A 5,000-nucleotide genomic window follows, 5' to 3' on the forward strand; every position below is an offset into this window, starting at 1 on the left:
TCCAGGATGAAACCTGATACCACGCACTGAGTACTTCCTGGAAAAACCGTGGCAAGTGTTTAAATGAATCCGGGTTATTGATCTGGTACAGGTTGTCCTCGTTGTAGAGTCCAAAACTGCACAGATATTGTTTGAAGTGGTTTTTCCAAACTACGTTCCGGTTCTGGTCCATAAATTTTTCCTATCAATTTGACTCTTAGTGCTACTTTTTTTGTAAGTAAATCAATCAAAGCTAGCCCCCCCTGATCTTTAGCCCCTATTATTGTTTTGTGAGCTATACTCGCTGCTTTGTTTTTCCAAATAAAGTCCCTAATGGTCTTTGAAATCTCCTTAAAGGCCCAGTCCGGAAGCGTACAAGTACTCAGCGCATGATTCACTTTGGACAACACGAGAGCATTTGTTACGGCTACCCTTCCTCTCAACAATAGACCCCTCGCTTTCCACAAATTCAATGTTTTTTTAATTTTACCCACCACCTCTTTCCATGTTACATCATCACATTCATTCTCATTTTTCCCCATATTCACTCCCAACACTTTTCTTCTCTCACACACCGTTTTAAATCCCCACTTATTAACTAGATTGGATTCCTTACCTAGTAACATAATTTCTGACTTATTTTCATTTACTTTTGCCCCAGATGCTCTTTCATAAGTTTGTACATGTTTTAATATCAATTCTATATCCTCCTCTCCTTTTACCATTATATTCACGTCATCTGCATACTGTATTATTTTTACGTTTTCCTTACCTATACCTTTTATGTTTACGTCTTCCGATATCAGTGCTGCCAGCGGCTCTGCTACCAAGCTGTACAACAGCGCTGACATCGGACATCCTTGTCTCACTGACCTTGATATTTTAAAAGAATCAGTTAGTTCCCCGTTACATTTTATCTTGCTTTCCGCTCCTGTATACAACATATTTATCCATTCTCTCATTCTCTCCCCGAATCCAAACTTCTCTAACACCTTCCCCATGAACCCGTGATCTACTCTGTCAAAAGCTTTATTTAAATCAATCCCTAGCCATATTCCCCCCTCCCCTTCCATATCCCTGACCGTCTGTTTTATTGAAATGATTGAGTCTGCTATGTCTCTGTTTGGTATACTGTATGATTGTGTTTGTTCTATGATTGTTCCTATTACCTCCCTGATTCTATTGGCTATTGTTTTCGCTATGATTTTGTAGTCTGTGTTGAGTAGGCTGATTGGTCTGTAGTTGTCCAGATTTTTATTGTCCCCCTTGTTTTTGTAAAAAATAGTAACCACCCCTTCCCCTAAACTTTTTGGTATATGTTTCACTTTTTCCATATATTTACTCAATTTGTTCACCAAGGGCACCAGCTGCTCTTTGAAAGCTTGGTAGAATTCCGCAGTTAGGCCATCGCTCCCAGGACTTTTGTTTTTGTTTAACCCCTCTAAAGCACTTCTGATTTCTCCCTCTGTAAACTCACAATCACACCACATTTTATCGTCCTCGCTTAGTTTTTTCTTTAAGGCACCCAAAGCTCTGTTCACACTCACGCTATCACACTCCTGTCTCGAAAACAGGCTTTCATAATAGCCCTTTACTATTTCTAAAATTCCCTTTTTATCTGTCACACTTTTACCTGCTTCATTTAATAAGTCGTTTATTTCTGTTCTTTTTTGTTTTTGTTTTTCCAGACCTAAAAAAAAGGCTGTACTCCTCTCCCCCTCATACATATATTGTATTTTACTCCTAATGGCTGCACCCCTACTCTTATTAAGTTCAATCACTCCCAACTGTTCTTTTAAATGTATGTATTTTTCGACATCTACATTATCTACACTGTCAAGCGATGCTATTTCCTCACTTAGTTGTTTTCTCAAATTCTCTTCCTTTCTATTTTCTCTCCACTTTTTCTCTTTACTATAATTGATACACTTTTTTTTAATTCTGACTTTTACACTATCCCACCACACATTCATATCTTCACTCTCATTCCACTCATATCCCACATCATTCAACAATCTTTCCATACTTTTCACAAACATTCCATCATCCAGCAAGCTTGCATTAAAGCACCATATCCCTCCTTTACGTACATTCGTTTCTTTTCTAAACGTGATTTCTATTCCAGCGTGATCGCTCCACATATTAGTTTTATATTCAACTTCTTTAATCCACCTCACTACCTCGCATGTCACCAAAGCATAATCTATTCTAGATTGTTTTAATCTATTCAGTACAATTTGTCTCCTGGAGAACACCCTCTCCCATGGATGTAGCAATCTCCAAATATCAATGCATTGTTTCGTTATCATTATATCTTTAAGTGTCCCCCTGCTCACATCCCCCTTAAACACATTATTTTTTGACACATCGGTGGGTGTCATCGCCACATTAAAGTCACCGATTATTATACAATTCCTTTCCCACCATTTGCTTATTGCAATGAAGAATGTTTTCCTTTCTTTTTCTCCATTCGGTGCATATATATTTATGATTCTTATATTTTTCGTTTCATACACACAGTCTATTACTATTATTCTTCCTTCTTTGTCTCCATAAACCAAATTTACCCCTGTTACCCGACCCGTTTTGACTAAAACCGCCACTCCTCTCGCCCTCGACGTGCCATTGGAGCAGAAAATATGGCCCACAAAGTCTTTTTTTATGTCTTCCACCAGGGAATCATCCCACCTGGTCTCCTGCAGGCACAAAACGTCATTCTGCAAGGAAAGAATCGCATGTCTTTTTTCTTTGTTCCTTAGTCCATTCACGTTTATCGAAAATAAATTAAAGGCCATTATCATAAAAATAAAAACAAAAAAAACGGATTTACAGGGGTTATTGTCAGTCATTATTTGTCCTTACATTTCAATTTTTTCACCAACTTTTTTCGTTGTCCAAGACTTAGTCTTTTTTGCGCACTCGCCAGTTCACTCACATCCATTTCGCTGTCCGTTTCATTGGGACTGGTGCTTTTACCCGTATTATTTAGCGTGATTTTTCTCCCTCCCGCCTGTCCAACACCACTCTCAGGCATCTCCCTCCCCTCTGTGCTCATGCTTACCCCCGGGTCTTCTGCCACGTCCCTTCCGTCTCCTTTTTTCCCTCTCTCGCTCGTTTTTCGCTGCTTCTGCTGTCCTCCCTCTCCAGCCAGCTCCGGCGTCTCCAGCTCGCACTCTGACGCCCGTTCTCCTCCGCTCTCTCCGCTCTGCTCCATTTCTCCGTCACTGTTCTCGTCTTCTCTGATCTCCTTCCTGCTTGCTCCGATCACCTCCTTCTCCTCCGCCTCCTCCTCGTACACCTCCTCCGCCTCGTCTTCATCCTCGTACACCTCCTCCACCTCGTTCTTGCTTTCCTCTCCGTTCTCACACTCACATTCATTTTCTCTTTTTTTACAGTTTGTGCATTTTGTGCTGTTCGCGCTGCACTCTCGCGCAAAGTGTCCCTGCACCCCACAGTTGTGGCACATAAATTCTGGACACTCTCTCAGGATGTGTCCCGGCTGGATGCACATCCTGCACACTTTTTGTTGTCTATCATGTATTACTCTAAAGTATTCGTTCCCCATCACAGTGTTAAACTTTGTGGAGTAAGGGAGTGACTGTACCTGGTCATTAAATCTGACCCGGACAAACCTCGTTCCGTCAGCTATCATTGTTCCAGGCCACATTCTGCGTTTTATTGGTGATGTCGGTTTCACTCCCCATCCCGTCAGCTTCCAAACTATTTCTTCATCTGTGATATACGCTGGCAGGTTTAAAAAAGACACCACCAGCTCATCATTATTTAGTTCTCTCGCCACGACTCTGGTCTCTCCGATTTTAAATCCATCCAGCAGCCTTTCCTTTCCTTTAATGTTGCTCACCGTCACCTCCAGTTTTTCAGGTCCCAGGGTTCTGCACGCCAGCAGGCCCCCACAGATCATTTTTATGTTGCTCATGACGTGATTTAGAGGAACTTTGTCTCCCACCATTTCAATGTTTAGTGTTAGTTTTCTCTCAAACGACACTTTTGCTTCCTCTTTTTCTGCTCTCTCGCCACCTCTCCCATTCTCTGCATGCGGAGCAATCAGCCCGCCGCTCCTCTCTCTTCCTCTCTCTCCGTCATCCATTCCGTTCCCTGTTTCATTTGCCGTTTTCATCCGTCCTTTTTGTCCGTCGTTCTTCTCGTTGTCGTTTAATCCATTCCTTTGTTTCAGTGCCATGTTTGTTTGTTCACGTTGTTGTCCGTTCTCTTTTCCTTTTTCCATCTCTCCAGTCCGTGGTCCTGTCATCTTTGTGATCCGTCCGTGTGAGTTTGCTCGCGACATATGAGCAAACATTCACAAAAAACAAAAATTCTTCACAAAATTGTGGAAAAAAAACAGGAAAAAAAGGTGAAAAGAAAAACGATCCCCCTAACAGTCAGTGACTGCTGGGGGACATTCACTCACAATCTGAGGTATTTAAATAAATCCAAAGCGCATCCAAAAAAACAAACAAATTAGTCCAGCTGTCCTGCTCAGTACTGACACGTCAGCTCTCCTTCAGCACCACACAAACTCTGACAGCAAAAGGGGCGTGTTCAGGGTGGTATGGCCGTAAGCCATTATTGTGTGCAGAAAGGGGCCTTTTAAAGATGTCATGCCCTTGATTCTGGCTGAATTTGTGGACATGTGAATATGTCTCTATATGATAGAAAAAAACATATGATCAAAAAAATGAAAAAGCTTACAGCACCTGGTATTCCCAGGCGGTCTCCCACCCAAGTACTAACCAGGCCCGATCCTGCATAGCTTCCGAGATCGGACGAGATCGGGCGTGTTCAGGGTGGTATGGCCGTAAGCCATTATTGTGTGCAGAAAGGGGCCTTTTAAAGATGTCATGCCCTTGATTCTGGCTAAATTTTTGGACATGTGAATATGTCTCTATATGATAAAACAAAAAAAACATATGATCAAAAAAATGAAAAAGCTTACAGCATCTGGTATTCCCAGGCGGTCTCCCATCCAAGTACTAACCAGGCACGACCCTACTTAGTTTCCG

General features: G+C 41.9%; 2 non-coding genes across 2 annotated transcripts in view; both read right to left on the minus strand.

Annotated features, from left to right (window-relative positions):
* Nucleotides 1–4,682: 4,682 nt before the first annotated feature.
* On the minus strand, nt 4,683–4,801 carry LOC132986124 (5S ribosomal RNA). The gene has a single exon (XR_009675333.1). It is a non-coding gene; the product is annotated as a 5S ribosomal RNA (ribosomal RNA).
* Nucleotides 4,802–4,926: 125 nt separating this feature from the next.
* Nucleotides 4,927–5,000, minus strand: part of LOC132986320 (5S ribosomal RNA) — a 119-nt gene continuing 45 nt past the window's right edge. Inside the window, exon 1 of the ribosomal RNA XR_009675508.1 lies at nt 4,927–5,000. This exon is cut by the window's right edge and continues 45 nt beyond it. This is a non-coding gene — a ribosomal RNA (5S ribosomal RNA).

This window comes from Labrus mixtus, chromosome 12 (genome assembly GCF_963584025.1).
Source record: "Labrus mixtus chromosome 12, fLabMix1.1, whole genome shotgun sequence".
Classification (NCBI taxonomy): Eukaryota; Metazoa; Chordata; class Actinopteri; order Labriformes; family Labridae; genus Labrus; species Labrus mixtus.